This window comes from Odontomachus brunneus, unplaced genomic scaffold (assembly GCF_010583005.1).
Source record: "Odontomachus brunneus isolate Ranch 3 - 2012 unplaced genomic scaffold, Obru_v1 Obru_scaffold_001, whole genome shotgun sequence".
Taxonomy (NCBI): Eukaryota; Metazoa; Arthropoda; class Insecta; order Hymenoptera; family Formicidae; genus Odontomachus; species Odontomachus brunneus.
Window position 1 is genome coordinate 5,618,915 of NW_022639451.1, and position 20,477 is coordinate 5,639,391.

The 20,477-nt window shown below is 45.3% G+C and overlaps 1 protein-coding gene and 1 long non-coding RNA gene across 7 annotated transcripts in view; one reads left to right on the plus strand and one right to left on the minus strand.

The window, feature by feature from the left end:
* LOC116854007 (hormone receptor 4-like) overlaps positions 1 to 20,477 on the minus strand; it is a 246,428-nt gene that overhangs the window by 120,154 nt on the left and 105,797 nt on the right. The gene's annotated exons all lie outside the window — the stretch shown is intronic.
* LOC116854063 lies at positions 12,970 to 14,495 on the plus strand. Its single transcript, XR_004380072.1, has 2 exons — positions 12,970 to 13,078; positions 14,208 to 14,495. It is a non-coding gene; the product is annotated as an uncharacterized LOC116854063 (long non-coding RNA).

Sequence of the window (20,477 nt, forward strand, 5' to 3'; positions counted from 1 at the left end):
TCTCTCTCTCTCTCTCTCTCTCTCTCTCTCTCTCTCTCTCTCTCTCTCTCTCTCTCTCTCTCTCTCTCTCTCTCTCTCTCTCTCTTCAATTCTTTCTTACTCTCCTCGTCGCGCTCTTCCGACAGCCGGCGTCCTCTCACTTTCTCTCGCCTCATACCAGCGAGCGCCGGTCGCTCTATTACAGTGATGTCTTCGGATTCGGCATGGAGAAAGAGAAAGAAAGAGAGAAAGAAAGAGAGAGAAAGGGACTTGAAATAGAGGCGGCTTTGATATTTCCGTTTCCGTGGGGCGTCATCTCGCGCGGATTTCGACCGCGATCGCTGGCGAAGAGGCGTAATCGCGTCCTCGAGATCCGACCTCTTCGCTCATCCGTGCGACTGCGGATCCCTTTTTCTCACTTTTTCTCCTTGAGCCTCCACTCGTGTGTTTGCTACACAAGTGTAGATCATATACTTGAATATTCTTGATGATTCCAATTCAAAAAGTTTGTAGCTGAAGTTCATCGAGATCTCTTTGAAAAAGCGTGTAGGTTGGAATTTATCGTAATCAGTTTGTTGGATTAGATTTTATCAAGCTGAGATTTTCCGTTCGTGTCAACGGATCATACCACTTTGCTGACAGATAATCAAAGTAGTGATTGGTTCATCCTGCGCATTGTTCGTAGTTGAGGAAAACATCAAACAGCTCGCAATTCTGATGTACTAACATCGAGCTCCTGCAATTACACCGTATTTGCGCTTTCAATGACAGGCATTACGTAAAATTGACGCCGTTGACGCGATCGTACACCTGTCGTACTTGTTTGTTCCCGCGATGAAATACGAGTTACGAGAGACGTCGTCTCGACGGCAGATCACTTCCTTTTCAACAACTAGTAGACACAGCCGTTCTACGGTCGGTCGTTCTCAAAATATCGCTGATTCGACAATTTCGCGCCGTCGGTTCCCCTCGTCTAAATTCGGTGAAGTCTATCGATCTTCGTCTCGCGCGCTACGCAGACGTTTCCTAGATTGTCCACTTGGACACAATCGAGAAGATGTCAATTTTCTCAGGCGAGCCTGGAAAGAGAGCATGGAAAGAGAGCGCGCCCACGAACGGAAACGACCGGGCGTGACACGCCCGCGAAAATTCGGCCGCTTAAACTTGACAATGGGGCCGCCGAATGCTCTTGAACGCGGGGGGAAATAATGCGATACGCGTGCACGCACCATTACCTGGACCTCCTTGAGCGCTTATGCAACCGATCAACACGGCTGCGTGGCCACGTTCGCACGAAAGTATTGCGCGCAGGCCAGCGACCGGTCGCTCTCTCTTCCGCGAAGGTTCTCATCGTCGCGTCGCGTTCTCTCCTCCTGTACCTGTCGCGTGTCGCAATCGGAAAATCGATACTTTCTTGAAACCGAGGAATGGCGGTCGCCGACGGTGGCGAGCGGATTTCTCAGGCATGGTCGATGGAAAAAGAGATAGATCGATTAAAATTTCAAGCGTGGAGACGGCGAGCCGAGTACGAAATGCGAAATCTATCAGGCGCGATCGCAGTATCTTTCTTTGCGGCGAGGTAAAAGCACAAATGATACGTATTTAATCCTGGACATTCTTATCGTTTTGCTCATTAAATATTTAAGATATGTGTATATTTATATTTTATGTTATGAAAGTGTGTGTTTAAATATTCGTATTCGAGAAGATCAAAACAATAAGAATGCCAAGGATTACATGTCAAGCTACTTTGATACTTTGTACCTTAATAGTTATTACATGAGAAAAAATTAATCGATTTAACAAATCTAAGTAATAATAACAATATAATAATAATAATACGCTTCACTTGTGACTGATGTGACGATTTTTTTCTTTTCTTTTTTCTTTTTGCAATAGAACTCTCTTGGAAAATTTTCAAGAATTTATAGCTTTGAGTAAAAAATATTTAAAAAATATAAAATTTTTTTGATGGGTACTCTAATAACATATTTATTCAAATCTGAATTCTTTTATTTAAGTAGAATAAATAATGGCTTTCGTAAAAGGCTAAAGTTTTCTTGAGATTCTAGAAATTGCATATTTTTATTAGAAACAATTTTCTGTATTGGTATAAATGAATATGTTATTAATATTCCCGCGGAATAAATATTTACTTATTTTCTTAGATACTTTTTCTCTCAGTGTAGAAGGTTCGAGACTTGAATCGCGCACGTATGAACGGCACTTGGACTAAACTTTGAACTTTGTATCCGCGGAAGCGACGCGAGAAGAAAATTCGCAGAGCGTACCGGTTACGTGCGAGTAAAACGCGGCCGTTTCGTCCGCGTGCATCCGCGCGCTGCCGCCCGTGCAACGAGCTATCTTTACTCGGTTTAATACTCCGGACTAACGACTTTCACTTAGCGGGGGAACTCACTTCCTGAACATGCAAGTGAACCGGCCGTTGCGCGATCGCGGGCCGCAATCGAAAAGAAGAAAATGGAAATCCCTATCATTTCGCAAAGATCGATCCGCTCTCAATCGCGTCGCGTTAATCCCGCACACTTGGCCGGCTTCGGCCGTGTTGACATTTCCCCACCGGGGCACGCATGTAACACGGTCGGTAACGTAACAGTTGCTCCCGAGTTCGCAGCATTCGACACAAATTGTCGCGATCGCGAGCAAACGGGACGCGCGGAATGGACACGAAAACGGCAAGCGAGAGGTCAATAAAAATACGCGACGCGACGGTAATTGTGCAGCAGGAACTGCGCTTTCTGAAGACGCCAGTTTATATCAGATGCTCGAAAAGAGCGGAAAATGAAAGACCGCGTCGCAGTGTCTGTCCACAATTGTATCAATGATTCTCCATTCTCGTCTGATCTCGCGAACGTGTGCAATCAGTGGCAGGGAGTTTGCAACGCTTTTTTAACCGACTTCAGAGAAAGGAGTTTCTCCCTGAGTTTGCCCTGTGTGTATGTTCGCATATTTCCTCATAACTCGAGAACCATTAGAGACATCGACGAAATTTTTTGTAGCTTGTTCAACATATGTATCATCTACATGGTTTCTAGATTAGGAGTCATTATCCGGATTAGGTCGGGTGTTAATCCGATATGAATATGGATATTAGACAATTCCATTGCTTTCTTGAAAATTCGAGAATATCTAGAGGTACAAGACTCTTGAGATCTTCGAAAGCGGTTTTGTTTTTAATCATTAGAGGGCAGGTATTTAAGATACCAGATTCTACGAAGAAAATTGATAAAAAATGTACCTTATATCGTATATTCATCGTATACAAAGTACCGATCACGGAGACCACCACTTAAGTGGTGGGTAAAGACAATGTTAAAATTTTGAAATTTGAAAAAAATAGGTTTCTAGAGGTTTTCGAGGTCGCTGAATAAGATGGAACTGTCAGCTTTTGTAAATTATTAGAATTATTAGTAATTAGAATTTATAGTTATATCGTTATATAGTTATATTAGAAAAAAAATAGCAAATAGAGGGAAGAGGAGAGGGATGGGGAGGATAGTGGGTGCAAACTTGTATCTGGATGTGTGAATACCTTTACGCATATAAGTAGATAAGTGTAGAACATGAATGCAACTAACTGTTGTCTACCACCACTATAGTGGTTTTCCGGCCTTCTAAAGGTTAATGATTTTCGCAACACGTTCATATCAACGAAAGAACCTGTTTCCAGAAATTCTCAGAAGACTAGCTTTCCTGTTAAATGCTGTGCGCGTTTTGAAATTTATCGAAGTAAAGGCGTTGCCACATTTCCGTCACTGATTGTATCACTCCATGATTTTCACATCAGGGATCTCCGAAATTTTCACGCACTCGTTGCTTCATTTTTTGTTGTCAGGCAACGCTATCTAAATCCACGTGAATTTACACCGAGAAAAAAATGTTTGGTATTTGTAACTATAATCACATAGAGAAATTGTTTCTATGAATTATAGTCGAGGAAACTATTCTTTATTAAATTCTACTACAATGTTAGCGATGATAATCGATGATTATTACTGCTACCATTTTTACCACAGAAATTAATTGCGGCTGAAAATATAACTATAATTTTAGATAGATCAAGCGTCTCTTTCCCTTGGTGTACTCACAAAACAGACGCGGCAATTAAAATTCCGATTATGCGATAATTCCGAACCCAAGCTCGCTAACAGAGCGCATAGTCGTTGACGAGGCTTCGTCTTATTTTGGTAGTATTACGTCTCGTCCTTTATGTAACGGGCTCCGTGCGCGATGATTCAAGCGGAATAGAGTAGGCGTAGCCGTAGGTGGTATAGACGCGAAGTTTATGGCCTATCTTCCCCGCGGCTCAATGAAATCGAGAGTGTGCGGTGCTTATCGGATATTATTTCTTTTGTCGCGCCAACTGACCGACCAATCAACCGGTTGTTCATTCGTTCGCCCTTTCCTTCCTTCCTGCTTTCCCGAGTCGAAATTTCGATACTGACTTGCGACTTCTCCTTCACCCCTATACTTTAAGACAGTAGTCTTTATCAACTTCTTAAAAATTTACACTCTTCAGAATTTACACTGAAGAAAAAATGTTTGGTGTATTTGCAGCTGAATCACACACAGAGAAATAATTACTGTAAATTATAATGAAGAAAAATATTTCTTTTTTTTATTAAATTCTACTAATTCTAATGTTAGTGACAATAATTTTATATGTATGGTACTATTGCTGTTTTCATATTAGGACTACCAAAAGATTATGTTTGAGACGGAAAACAGCTATAATTTTAGTTACATCAGCCGTATCTTTCTCTCAGTGCACAAGTGGCATTTTGTGTGTTCTGCCATTTAGAGGCTCTAAGTGGGACTTTCAGTTTCAACGTGTATCACACGTATATTGATCCTTCGAAATATAAACGCTGAGCGGAAATATTTGAAAATTTATTTGTGAGATACAAAGTTCACATTTCTACGTGAAATAGGACTTATGTTTGCGAAACAGAGTTTATTTTTCAGCGAAATAAGTCTTGTACATTCCGCGGATAAATTTATAAGTATTCTTTCCTGCAGATATTAAGAAAGAGTTCAGTGGCCGGGAGTAGAGGGAGTAGACAATTTCGACTCGGGTTCCTTCCTTCCGACTCATTCACGAAACGTAATCCGCGGGACTCGCGCGCAGAACGGCGGCGCCCAGCCGGACTGGCTGAAATGGCCGGGTCACTTCGCCACTTCCCGTTGCATAACGCAATTAAACGGTTATTTAACGCGGCCGGTCGCAGTAACGCCGACCGGCAGGAGCGGCAAGAGGGCGGGGAAAAACGGGAAAAATAGCGCGCGCCGGGCGGAAACGCGTTGCCCCCCGCGATTTGACTCTTTCCCCCTCAATCTCGCGGTCGTCCCCACCTACTCCTCTCACCGTGATAATTAATGAAATTGACGGCGATCGGTAAAGTCGCACACGTTTTTCCTAACAAGGTTTTACGTAACGCGCGCGACTGCACGCGCGGATTGCGCAATGCGAGAGCGGGTCGAACGATCGCTCGAGGGAAGTAAGCTTGAGGGGAGGTTCTCTCGGTCGTATCTTTGCAAAACGACGGATTTCTTGGCGTGTCCCGTCCGCGCGAAGAGACACAATCGGATTGTCTCCCGCCTCCTCCGTTTGATCTCGACTATTATCTCCTCGTATAGAGAGCATCTCGTTTGCGTAATGAATGGCGCCCGAGGGGGATGCGGTATACAACGTGAATTACGCCATAAAAAATGCACCTAGGGAAGGCTATGCTGGTATCTAATCAAGTGAAAGGTACATACACTATATAGGAAATGTCTAAGAAATAAAAGAAATATTTGCTCGGTGGGTTTAGTCAATGTTATATACTGTTTATTTATACTGATATCAAATATATTTTTCAAATAAGGAAATTTGCATTTTCTTGAGATTCCTTGGCTTTTCATGATAGCGCTTGCTCGTTCTGTTCATATGAAAGAATGTGGAGTTCGGTAAATGTGTTACTAGTACCAACCGAATATATATTCTTTTTATTTTAGATATTACTCCTCTCAACGTGTAAAAAGGGCCTGTTTAAGAGCCTGTACGCGGATTGTGTAGCGTGATCGAAGTAAATTACACGTGCAAATTGTAGCTTCTTAGGAGACGCGTTGGTAGAGAATCGAAATCCATCAAAAAATCAAAATCTAGACGTAGACGTACTGAGAATATTTCTGACACACGTATAATATAAATCGGGAGCGAAAAATATATATGAAAACGTTTTGATTTTGTTAATATGTATATCATATAACTGTATAAATTATACATATATTTCTCCGCTCTTGTATTAATAGTACATGGTATTAATAATGTATTTGGAAATCCGCACGAAATAATCCGCGTTTTGCAAAAACACTTCACCGCGTTTGCGAGACTCTGTTAAATCAGTCTCCAAATTTGTTCTTATCGACGGACCGGTGGCACAAAATGTACATCAGACTATTAAATATGTCAGAGTGTTAAACCGAGCCGAGTGCAATAAAATAAGAATATTTATTAAAAAATGAACAGATAAAGTCGCGCGTCACGTGGCTGGGAGAGAACCGTCTGGCCCGTCTATTAAAATTTCATCAGCGTGCGCGTCATCACAGTAAAGCTGCAATTTTCACGTACATGCCGTTCGTATGATCTAAAATTATTGATAAATTATCACGTTCTTTTGTTTTTTATCCTGCTCACTTCTCCGAGTCGCTGGATGAATAAGTCAGCTGATGGTTAAATGAACGAAGTTACAGTTATGAGATGAGAAATCATATATAATTTCTAATAACAGTTATTAATCAGCAATGTAACGTGCCAGTCTTGCTTCTCTTGAGATTTAACAAAAATTAACGCAGTGTCAATTTTGGTTTGTTACCTAATTTTCTAAATTGTTAGCGGCGACAATAACGATTAGATGGTATATTCTAGAATAGATAGCGCCATTTACTCCATCATATGTTGACTCCATCGTTGACATATAATGAGTAGACAACGGCTGGATCGCAAATGTGTCTCCATAGTTCAGAGTGAATAATTATCCGTCAAGCCAATGACATCACTGTTAGCCGATAATGAGCTAGAAAATTTTATCTAGTCTATATCAGCCGACTATTAGCTCCTACTCAGTTCGGCCAGCTAGTTTTCCACTCGAGTAGTCCCGACATCTGCCAAGTCGATTTTTGCAGCTGTCGCGATTTCTTTCCTCCGAGGAAGCGCCGGCGTCTCGCACTCGTTGGGGAAAAACTCGTGCGAACACTTGCAGAGACGCTCGCGGGTACGTTTTTCGCGAAGACCGCGAAACTTTTGCGGATGATCGTAGCCTTCAGCTCAAGAGAGGGAGAAGGGACGGGGGAGAGGATCGAGTCGAAGGCATCGAGAAGGCGGCGATGGCGGGAGTTGAGCTTCACTGTCCGGTACAAATAAATTCCTCTCTACGTCATTACGGCAGATCGACCGATCTGGCAGAGTTACGCGGTCGGGAGGATGCGAGAGGGATTACGGGAGCGGGGGAAGGGGGAGGTGCAGGGGGACGAGGGGGAGGAGGTGGACGAGCGGTTTCGCTAGGTGGAAAGGTGGGGCGCCCGCGACGGAGGAGTCACGAAGACGAGGCAGAGGGTCTTCTCGATCCCGCGAGCTCTCTCGGGCCTCTCGCATAGGTCATTTCCTCGTGGATAACCTAATTAGAGCGATTATTTAACGCTCTAGTCGCGCGGTCTCTACCCTCGCCCTCTCCTCCCCCCCTCCACGCCCCCGCCAACCCCCTTCCCCGTCTTCCCTCCTTCCTCCTTCCCGGCACACCACCGCCTTCCCACCTACTTTCGCGGTGCCAGCTCGGAAGGCGCGGCGGTCTCGCGAAGGGAAGAGGAGGGAGGGGAAGGGAGCGGAACGGCGAGGGCGGAAAGACGCGGTGAAACAGGTACCGCGACCTGTCGTGGGTGTCGGTAAAAGTGCCTATTTCTGTATCTAGGTATCTCCGAGGCCGCGTTCGGCCACGCGATCTCGGAGATCGCGCGATTATCGTCGGGCATGAATTCCGGTGACTCTCGGCGACTCGGGCTTCAGGCGGCGGGGAAAGGGACAGTTTAATGCGCGAGAACTCTAACTGCATAATAATTTCAATCTAATCGGACTGCTCGCGAAAGTCTGTTTCCTCTCCTCATTGCCACGACGACCCGAATATTCTGATCGATCTATCCAACGCACCTGGCGATTGGTTGATAGTATTTAATTGTGTCTGTGTGTGTGTGTGTGTGTGTGCTCCATGTGCGATTGAAGTAATCAATCAGTGTAGACTACTCGATAATTCCGTTAATGCTTTCTCGGTTACTTGAATAATGATTATTGTTATTATTACTTTATTGAACGCTTAACGATCAATACAACAGACGATATATTATACGTAATAATTGAGTAGTAGTCGAAGGACAGCTGCAAGTCAATTTTAAGCTTAGTCCAATCCGGGCTTTTTCTTCAAAAACGTCCGACTTGCTTCAAATTTTGTAAATAGACTTCTTTTGGAGAAAGAGAAGAAATATTTCACACACAGAAAGATACACGTTGCATTTAAATAAATGTTACTTGTTGCAAATATTTCACAAGTTCCTACAAATATCAAATTTATTTAAAATACATTCTGGAATCCTAATAAGTTTAGGATTCAGAATGTTAGGATCATATTCCAATCGAGAATACGAAATTAAAAATAAAAAATTGGATCGCCCACTGCATAGAGTCGGGGCGGCGTTCTTTTCAATAGAATTTTATAAGATTCTCGTAAAGAAAATCAATTTTTCTATTACAAGACTGTTGAAGACTTCTCTTCTACTTTTTCCATCTTTGTAACTAGATTATCAAGAAATCATTCTTTGCTGAAAATAATCATTAGTCTCACAGGAGAAAAGCAAACGGAAAAATGGCTTTCCTTAGCAGCGGAATGACATTTTTGTGTGTGCAGAATTCGCGATTAACGCGTATGACGATCTGGTCCATGCATCCCTGTGCGCAAAAACAAGTCAATCACATCTATGCGTCAATCAAGAGGACGAGTATATTTGGTAGGGAAGAGGAGTGGAAAGGCAGGTCGACAGGTCGACAAGCAATCGACCGATGAGATTACGTCGTTCCGCGACACCAACAGGCTCGCTCACTTAGCAGCGGGCTCGGCAACGCGAATGCGCGTTGGCCCGTTCCCCGTGTCCAGGGTTACCCGCGGTCGTTGTGTCCGAAAACTTTGGCAATAAACTTACACGCGGGGGTCTCGAGAGCACGAGCGAACGAGTGAGCGACCTGGCCGCGCCGATGGCAGTGGCAGCGCGTCGCCAGGATAGTTTCACTAGTTGCATAACTCTAATGGGCTGGCCGTTGCCGGCTGCTACTACTGTCGCCTGAGAGACCCGCGGAGAGACCCATCGCGTAATTCCGCCCGAGAGGTGCAGCCGATATCGGCTTGTTTTTTCCGGACGTCTTTTTTTATTTACGGAAGGCATCGGCGAACGCGCGAGCGCTATTCAACGCCAAACTCTCGATAATCCAACGACGGAAAGCTCGCAACACTTTCATCACTCTGGAATGCTTCAGATATCTGACGAGAAAATTTGTTTCTCCACATACACATCATTATTAAGAAATAGGTTTTCTCGTTGGGTGTACGAATACGTTGCGAGGCTCATTGAAGAAGTGTTGTAACTTTTCCGTTACCAGCTGGCAGCTGGTCGAGCTCTATCCGTCAGTTCACGCGAAGAACACGCACGATAAGACGTTGCTTCAGCTTCGAGAATCGGAAGGAAGGCCGGTTGCATGGCTGGCACGCGGACACCGACGCCTTCCAGTTCTGAACTAGGTATTTTCGGGTCGTATTCACGGGTCACGAGTTACGAGCTGCGCTAAACGGCGGCGAGTGCCGAAGAGTGCGCGATAAGTTAAGCACAGGCTCGGTGGATAAACGGCAGGTTTGTGTAATCGCGAATTAACAAATGAAAAGGTAGTTTCGGGCAGCCCGATCAGCAGTCACGATGTGCGAGTAGCGGGCATTGGTAATTGAGTCTACGTTTCACTCAGAGTTTGTACTGAACTCTGTGTCTCTCTCTCTCTCTCTCTCTCTCTCTGTCTCTCTCTGTCTCTCTCTGTTTCTCGCTCGCTCGCTCGCTCACTCACTCTATAATCTCCCGTCATTAACATTAAAGTCCAGATTGCAGTCTACCAGCGCGAACGGCGAAATCGGAAACGATCGTTCGCGCGCGTGCCCCGCCGTTAACGTTAACTCGAATTTAATGTACCGCGATTAATCTCCCGCCTGTCGAATCGTTCCGCCTTTGCCTCGAGCGAGGGCGATTTACGGCTCGCCGGTGCCGATCGCCGTTTCGGTACCGTGACCGCGCGCGCCGGGTGATCGACCCCGTGGAGCAGCTACCGCGCGCGCATCTACCGGCCGACAGGTAGCCGATAGTTTCACCAGTTGCGTAATCGATAGCGCACGCCGGCCGCCGTCAAACGAGCCGATCGTTTTGCAATGCAACAACAAAGTGGCCGCCGCGATCGGAATCGCCGGCAGAGAACGATCAAATCTCCCCCTTTTCTCTCTCAACCTGCTCTCTCGACACAGAAGCCGCGAATTGCATTCAATTTTCTCGACTCGCGTCGCCCTGTCGCTCAGCAGATGTCGAATTCTGCGAAGTGCCAGGCGAGGAGTTTGCGAAAGCCTCTGGTGTTTATAATCGATATGTAATACACTAGTCCCCTGGCGGAAATCTGCACGAGGAAATGCAATTTTCGAGCAGTTATTGGACAGTTTGTCCAGTAACTGAAGAGAGCAAAGCTGCTTGGAACTCCAACGTTTTTCCTGCGGTCACTGCACGTGGGAAATTCGCAGAATCTGATATCTATTCTGCAAACTAGGAAACTAGCGTGAACTGCTATTTGCATGAATTGCAAAAATAAGGAAGACTTTGCGAGTTCGTCTATCCGATTGTGAAAAAAAAAAAACAAAGATCATAGCTTCGATATTCAGCGAGTGAAGTGCGATTAGCGCGTCCGTAAATTCCCAACGTTCGTTATCAGGCGTTACTACCAACAGGCGTTATCTCGTGGAGGAGAACGTTCACACGTCATCGAGAGGCGCACACATGTGCATGCTCTCTCGCGCGCACGAGCTCGTGCTTGTATTGGCCGACTGATAGGATTGCGCAAACGTCATCGAAAAGTTCATGATACAAAGTCACGTTACGAAAACGGCGCGCGGCTCGCGCTCTACGTCGGCGGCGACGGCTGCTGCCGCTATGCGAGAGTGAGAAAGAGAACGAGAGTGCATCGGTGAATGTTAATGCCAATTCGAGCACGCCGGTAATAATAATATGCGGCGAGCGCGATTGCAATAGCAATCGCAGCGCTCGACGACAGCGCGGCCTTTTCCCGGACACCCACCTCTCATTTACATCTGTCGCGCGCCCGCCGCCGCCGCCGCCGCCGCGTTCGCTAATTAGTCGTAATTGCCGCGACCCTCGACCGGTGACCGCCTCGCAGCTTAGAATGCCGTATTCGACGCGCGGCGCCGATTGGAATGCACTCGACTGCGAGCGAGCACTCCACTCCGAGCAGCCCGCCGCGTTATATTTTATTACGATACGCGGCGAAACGTGAGCCTCGTCGGCGATTAGCGGGAGGAAATCGGAACGAATTCGACACTCCTCAACAATTCCCTATGCCTTGCGCTTTATTATTTTGAGAGCTTATCGTCACGTCGAATTCGACTTTGTCGCCCAGCGCGCAATCGTCGGTTCACTTTCACGTTCGCGCACACTGCAAAATCCAAGCGGGTTACTTTCGCGCGCATAAGTGCGCGCTTTGCCTGAGAAGCTACTTTTATAGCTGTTTTTTGCCGCGCAAATCACAGCGCATTTCGAAACGTGTCAACACGTGTGCTTGTCGAACAACGCGCGTTGATTTAAATTAATCAACGCGTTTAAACGCATTGAATCAACACGTTTCAACGTGCCGACAGAGCTTTAGCTAGATCTTCACACTCATGTGTTAAAATACCAAACTTGGATTTGCCTTGCTCCCTTCTTTCTTTCTTTTTATTCTCTTTTTCTTCTCCTTCTTTGTGCCAAATGGATTGTCCGTCTAAAAGTGGACGAACTCGACGTCGAACAGCGTCCGAGAGAAGCCGACGTGTCGAGTTTGGAAAGATATCAACTCGCGAAGTTGTCTTCTTGATTTATGGAATCTTTCTTCGGGATTTCTTAATTGGTGGGAGTATACGTCAGCGGATGGTCGCGAGGAATTAACGATCGCGTACGGCTCTCGTCGCTCCGCGAGAAGTCATCTTTGACGAGTTGTTCCGCGGTGCGTTCGTATTTTATCTGAATGACACTTGATATATCTCGGACGCAGCTTATTGACGCGGGCCGTTGTCAACTATTACGTGGATCGGTCTTTCTCTCTTTTCTCCTTTCCGTTTTGCGCGCGATCGCGCTCGTGAAATGTCGCGAATTTTGCGAAAGAGTTTTTGCTTCTACGTGTGTTGGCCGTTTAATAAACGCACAAACACACACACATACACACAGCATTATCCGGCCGCTTAGGTTAATGCGAACGAAAGAGAAATCGTTTCCGGGATAATATCTTTCGATTCGTGCGTGATTCGACAAATGATTTGAGGGGCAACGGCAAATTTGCGCGAAATTGCGCGGTTAACGAGGTCGAAGTGTGCCCCGCGTGTTTACACGATCGCGGCGATAGACGCGCAAATAATACAATCTCTCCGCGTGACTCACTCCGGCTCGCTGCCTGCATGTTGTATCGGCAATTTTGTGTGTAACGGTATCGCCGTTCGAATATTTTTAGTTAACTCAGCTGACCCATCACCCTCACCTCCTCCCCCCCCCCTCATCCCCTCGCCGCCGTTATCGCGCTATTCGGTCGCAATTCTTTTTTTGTTTTTTCTCTCGTTCGTCGGCGCGGTTTTATCGGTTTATATAATTTAACATTCGTCCATTTCCCGTTCAGTTTGCGGAAAATCATCCGAAGCGACGTTCACCGTTTGTTTCACAATTCACACGGTGCATCTCTCTTTCTCTCTCTCTCTTTCGCTCTGCCCCGGTAAGTTCTGCGAGTATCATATCGACTCAAAATGCTAATGACACACGACGCACGTTGCGGATATAATTATGCGCTGCTTTCATTAGAATTCTGGGAACAACTCGCGTAACGTGACGGACTTTCCGTGTGATATAGTTATTTTTTTTCAATTCACACATTCGGTAAGGACACGTAAATGCTGTTCTAAGATCTCGCTGCCGTTCAGATTTCGCGAGAAGATCGGTGGAAGCTGCACGACGCTTCGTCTTCCGATTGCTTCACTGATAACAAAATGTACGTCGTACTCATAATTATATAATCGCATGTCGAAATAATTACGATAAGTCATGATTGAGAAAAGTTTTTTCACGAAATTCTACTGCAACGTTAGTGATAATAACCTCACGCGCGCGTCATTCCGGAAAAAAAGGTTTAATTAATTAACCAAATATCTGGTCGAATATGAACGATCCAGAAATTCCGATTGAAGTAACCCGAATTCTGTTTAAGCCAACCAAAAATCTTGTTAACTTAAACAGAATTCGAGTTAATTCAATCGGAATTTCTGGATCGTTCATATTCGACCAGATATTTGGTTAATTCAACCAAACCGTGTGCCATTTTTTTTCCGTGTGCCATTTTACTATGCTTGGGGTAAAAAATAATTATAGTTTTGGTTGGATCAATCATTGTCTCGTTCTGTCAGTATTCCACCGCGATTGAAGTCTTTTCTCTTCCGCGAATTTAATTAGACGTGCGATCGGAGATCCGCGACAGAATTTCAAATGTCAGTCGCAAATAGTTTCGGCGGCGTTGTCTCGTCGCTTTAAGCGCGTACTTAAACGCGAAACTTGTCAATGGCATCGAACTTTCCGCTCACGCCATCGGACTGGCGACTTTGCGAGGTCTTCGCGAAACTTTTCCTGGCTTTCCTTTCTCATTTCATTCTGCCACTTTGCCCGAACGTAATACGCTCTCGCGTCGAGCACCGCTTTTCTCGTTGCAATTAAATGTCAAATATATCGCGCTATTAGTCACACGTTCTCACACTCATCGCGATAGCGTGTCGATGTACGCTCAGTTCGCACCTGACGTGTTTTAGGTGTCACTAATTTCGTCGAATTTTCCTCCCAACGATAATTGCTTTCAGATGAAGCTCATAAATTTGTGGTCGTTGTTGGCAATGGCCTTCTTACTTCTGGGAATCGCAGGCGCGACAACGGAATCTCTTCTTTCTGACAAAATTGTTCATCAGCGTATAATCAGGTTTCGGAATAGATGCCCCACAGGATATACATTAGTAGAGGACCGCTGCAGACTAGTTATCGAAAATGAACCACACTCCTAAATCTATAATATTCCGTGGAATATTAATAAACATGATATTGTTATGTCTCTCTTTTGTGCCAACACACAAATATAAGCTTTCTACTACTTATCCAAGCTCTACTACTATACTACCCGTCTTGTTATTAAACGTCCATGTCGTCGCGGTTGAAAATGACCGGTAAAAATTGTTCTACAGCTCTGAAACGTAATTTCTGAAAAGTGCTCTGTATTGCAATCGCTGTTGTCCAGTTTTGATACAATTGTACCAGACTCATTACAATTGACGATTCTTGATGCGCAAGATACATATCCATGATAATATTTGTGACCAGCAGCGATCTGGCTAGCACATTGTGGTTCGACACTCAGTAGAAGCAAATTATCTGGCAACACTGGTTACAATGCTTTATTTATTTTCTTTTTTTCAATTTTAACATTTATATTCTCGAAACATCGACATTTCGATAGTATGGCAAGGGAGAATAATCGACGCCAAATTGGCTGCGCGCAGAAGGGCACAGACTACCGAGTAAGGTAGCTCGTGTAATGCGGGATGTACACATATAAAACACAAATAAAACATGATGATGAAAGAAAAAGAGAAGGAGGAATGGAAGAAGAAGAACAGAGATAAAATAGAGAGAGAAAAAATGCAGATTGGAGAAAAAAGGCAGCTCACACATAGGGTGAAGTGCGCGGACGGTTATCTCACGGAAGGGCTGCTTTTTCTTCGGCCGGGCGTCTTTGATATGCCGACGGCGATGGCGACGGCGGCGTCGGACAATCCACGACACACGTCCGTAACCCTTTCTCGTGCGCCGCGCTACGTCGTACACGCGCTTTTTGCGGGCGTGCGCCGTTCGTGCGTTCCGCTTGCCAGCGTTAAGAGAGCGAACGATTCACCTCTCGTGGCCTAAATAAACAACCGAGAATACATCGACCCGCGCGCGCGAGTCTAGCCGCCACCGGCTGCACCGCTGGTCGTGATACGTCGTCGACTTCGCGCGGCTTACACCACCACGACGACGACGACGACGACGACGACGACGACGACGACGAGGAGGAGACGAACGGGTGGACAGCGATGCAGCAATGTCGACACGGAGAGAACCGGAAGAAACCGATGCAGCGGCGAGGCGTACGCGTCACGTCCTCGGCAGGAATTGAATTCGACGGGGCTTGCAATTGCGATGAGTTCGGATTTCGATGAACTGATCGCCGTGTCTGTCCCCTGATGAGCAGAGTATGATGTTTGTTCATTTTTTATCGATTAATTGGCCTATAATTAACTCAAAATACAGCTTTCAAGCGCTGCTCTCGTGTCGGCCACTCGAAATTGATTTTTGAAAGTAAAACGGATCTGTGTTATTCCGTAAATTTTAAGGCGTCCGCCCCAAGGTTGTAAGAAAAACTCCGATTCTAACTATGTCGTTTATTTGATCATCAATCATAATTAAAAATTGGAATAAGAGCAAGAATTTTTAAATAAGTCGACAGCTGTAATTATGAAAATTGCCCGCAAGTAGTTGCGACTGGGCTGCCCACTTGGGCTTATGAAATAATTATTACTGAAGATCCGTCACGCGACTCTTAAACTGATGTCACAGTTCTCCTCGCTTACGTAAAAACACGGACACGAGCGGAATATTATCTGTACGTTGAATAAGAGAGAAAGAGAGAAAAAGGGGGAGAAAGATAACAACGCGTCGCGAGAAACCTTTGACATGAATGAACGCGCGAACCAACTTTCAAGAGAATTTTACTAGCGTTTTCAACATGAAGCGCTAATGTAACATGCCAATGGGAATCGAATCGATGAGAACCTAATTGGAGATAATTCGGAGATTCATGTCGACAGTCGATCGAGCGAGAATTTATTACGTGAGCAATAACAAAATTTAAGGAAAAAATGGAACATTGCTACAAATCGTTAACGCGTCGATGAAAAGTTGTCTTATTCAATCCACTTCGGTGAATATCGCAACGATCGATGATTGCGATCTAATACGCGCTCTCGCGCAGAGTTACTCCGTAGATTTCCAGATTACTACGCGGATTGTTTACGCATTGCCTACGTGATGTATGCACAGTCTCTTTCCATCTATGGGTAATGTAAACTACGTGGCTTTTGTATTGTAAATTGCAGTAAAATATGCAGAAATGGATAATTAATTTATGAGACAGCTGCAGTAGTGGGTATTAATTGTGGTTTTGAATATTAATTATAAACGTAACGTTGAAACAGGATGACAAGTGGCATGAAATTTTTACTTCATTTGTGTACAATGGATATAACAATTGAATTGGTAGATTTAACTCTAAGAAAGGTAAGAGAGTCACCAGAGTGCCACTTTCTTACCTCTATTCCTCTTCAGAGAGCCACTAGAGTGCCACCAATTTTCACATATGAGAAGCACAAAATATTGGATTGAGAAAATTATGTTTTTAAATGTCGCGAGGAGATATTATCACCAAAACAATCATAGTTTTCTTATGAGACTATTGCAATATTCAAATAAAATTCTAACGTTCTTTCTCTAACAAGTAAATCCTAAAAGAATTGTTAGAGTTCAAGACTTAAAAATTTTCTCAACAAAATCGCACATCATAGCTTATATATGAAATGATAGTTGAATATGTTAGCGTTAAACGGACACAAATTCTTTCCCCGTCTATATATCGTCTATACGAGTGACATAGTTTACATTGACTGTACACATTGACTGTATTGTATAGTTTACATTGACTGTACACGCAGGCGTAAAGTATGGCAATTTACGCGCGTGAACACCCAACAACTCTGCTTCCGCGCGGCCAAGTGCTCGGCCAGCTAAGGGTTTTAAATGACGGCCCTCGATATATCGTGAGCGCGCTCGAAGCGCGGGAAGAATAGCGTTTCTCGATTCGAATAGCGTTGCGTAAGCGCTCTCGCGGCTAGAAAGCGCCGCCGGCGTTAAACTTCGCTATCACGTTTGCTCACTCGCTCGCGCGCGCGCGCCTCTATTTTTCCACCTACTTTTGCGAGGTATCGGCGAATTTTTGCCTGGCCTACTTCGTCTTATCGTACTACGGTAAAGCCGTAGGAGGACCGTCGTGCGCGCGCGACTCGGCTCGAGCGCGATTCGTGCTCGGCCTCTCCTCGTTCGCCGCCGCCGCCTCCTCCTCGTCGCCTCCGCCTCGTCGCCGTCGTCTATGCCTTGTCATTGAAAGTGTTCAAGATCTAGTGCAGAACGCAGCTGCACATTGTGCTGCCGCCGACGCCACCGATGTTGCCGGCTGCACACGCCACGACGAATCCGGCGCGCGCGCGCGCGAATCGAGATTATTATCGAGCGCCACGCTCGACGGCTCGATTGCTCGCTGCGCCTGCTCGGCCAGGACGCCTTCGCGATCTCGATTTTGCGCTCGGCTCGAATAACGCACCAGCTGCGTGGGCGAGAATTCCTGGTGGAACGCTTCGCGATCCCTGGGACGATTTCAGGAGAGAGATGCTTCGCGAGGATAATCGGCGCGGAGGAAGAAGGCGAGAGGGAAAAGGAATTGTTCCGGTGATTTTCTTGGCGATAGCGAAGTGCAAACAGCCGCACAAAGTTGCTGCTTGCTCCTCGTCCTCGTGGAATATTCAACCCGAGTGTCGTAACGGGGTAATTCGTCGTCCCGAATTACGCTCCTCGCGATGTGGAGCAGACGGCCGATAAAATCTCGCGCTTCGTGCTGGAAATCTTACGCGGCCGATCGTTACGTAACGATGGTCTTTACGTGCACGATTTCTTTTTCCCGGGAAACCGGCGGATCGTTAGGCGCCGCGAAACAGGGCGAATGGGTGCGAGAAAGCAGGGGCCGCGCCATCCCTCCCCCGATACCGTATCGTTTTCGTTGAAATTGACAATCATCTGCTGCTCCACTTCCATCGCTTATCGAACGTGCGAGCCGCAGGGAGTAACGCGAGTCTCCGCGAGTCTGAAAACTGACGAGAGAGAAAGAGCGAGATAGCCGAACTCGTTTACATTGTCCTACGATGTGCATATCACGCGACGTGGAGGATATTGAGGCGAGCCTCAGATGAATTATGCGGCGAATTACTATGCGATGATCCCGTCGCAACAGCACGAAAATATCAAGAGAAATCAATCGATGCGCGAGATACCGCGGATACTGACAGATATATCGCGGCGATTCATCGCCGTTGACTGCCTTTTCAAACAGGCCGAAAAACGCGCCAACGGCCTGCGCTCGCTCGGCCGGTAACGCGTCTAACGCCTCATCGCTATTCAAATCGCGTTGCTTCAATTTACGCCGTTCGCTTTGTCCGATCTCGCTCCCGTCGCGCTCGCTCGTTCGCTCGCCCTGATGAAATATCTGACGTTATTACCGACAATGCACATCAATCCCGAGTAGGAATTCCAGCGCGACGACGAAAAAGAGAGGGGGAGGATGAGGAGGAGAGCGGCTGCAGGATGCGCGGTAAAAAGGAGGATGCAAATTCCGTTATGCGCCCACGCCCGCACGTACTACATGCGTGTGCCGAATACACGCGCATCGTCGCCTCGAGTGAATGCGAGAGCTAACACGCGCCGCCTGGAATTTCCGTCTCGCCGCGTGGCGGCGTATATATTCCGCGAAATTACGTAAGCGCCGTCGTCGACGTAAAAGAAAAGCGCAACTTGACTGTGACCTACAGCGGCCGGAGTGGCAAGTACGCGCGGAATCCTTGTCTCCCTTCTTCTCGGGCCGTACCGAGGAACGGCGCCGACCTCATATAGCGCCAGCCAGGGGTAAGCGTTGCGTAGGCTGGATCCTCCGGCCTGGGAGAAGCCTGTCCCGGAGACTCTCCCATTCGGTAAGAACGAATGCTCTTTTTTTCCCCGCTCGCGCGATTCAAGGATTCCAAACACCAGACCTGACCCAGATCCCCGTTCAACTTCGACCACAGCCGTATTAGCGCGCGTAAACAGGGTCGGCTCGGACGGGTCGGCGACGCGGATTCTCTCATTGCTCCGTTCTCGTCCCGCTAGCACGGGAATGTCGTTAAATTCAACGACGTGGAGAATTCGCGCGGCCGCGCTCGATTCGCCCTCGCTCGATTTAAAGCCCCTGGAGAATAGTCCGCGAGGTTCTGTTTATTATTCGTGTTTAGCCGCCTGCTTCCCGGCATCGACCCTGAAATTTATGCGGACAGGCGATTTAATTCTATGCGCAAGATACTCGAAACGTCGATGAAACGCTTCTCAGGCTGAACTCCCGCTCAAATTGAAAATATCTGATCACTCGGAGTCGCAAAAGATTTTATTAAGATCCTGTTAATAATTTTATTAAGATTCTGTTGTTATCTGACACTTGCTTTACGTAAGACATTCGGATACTGAATGCAGAATGAAGCCGGATGAGAATTTTCCCACTGAATTATTTGGTACACCTGTGCGAGAGAAAAGATATATAAGAAGATAGAAATAAAGAAGATTATTTGATGAATAACTAATATATAGAGCGTACTTACTTTTATACTAATATAAAATATTTTTTAAATAAGAAAATATACATTTTTTAAAACTTTAGCATTCTACATGAAAGCGTTTATTCTATTTAAGTAGAAAAATTTAGATTTTTTAGTAAATATGTCATTAGTAATTACAAATAATTATTTTTTATTTCTTTAATACTTCTTCTCACATCATATGTTATCATATAGTTATATTTATAATAATGTTTCAACTGCGTGAAAAAGATACTTCATCTTAAATTAATATCCGGGTATTTCGCTCGCGAAATTAGTTTCGAGCAACGGCTACATTGAGAGAAAGAATATTTAAAAGATAAAAATTATTTATTTGGTAGGCATTATAATAACATATTTATTTGGTAGGCATTATAATAACATATTTACTTATACATTAAATGTTTTCTCAAATAAGAAAATATATATTTTCTTCAAATAAGAAAATATATATTTTCTTCAAACCTTAGCTTCTTGGTTTGGAAACGATTGTTCGCTCTATTTAATCAAATTAGAATTTAGATTTGAGTAAATATGTTATCAGTATCTATCTGATAAATATTCTTTATTTTTTAGATATTTTCCTCTCAATATATG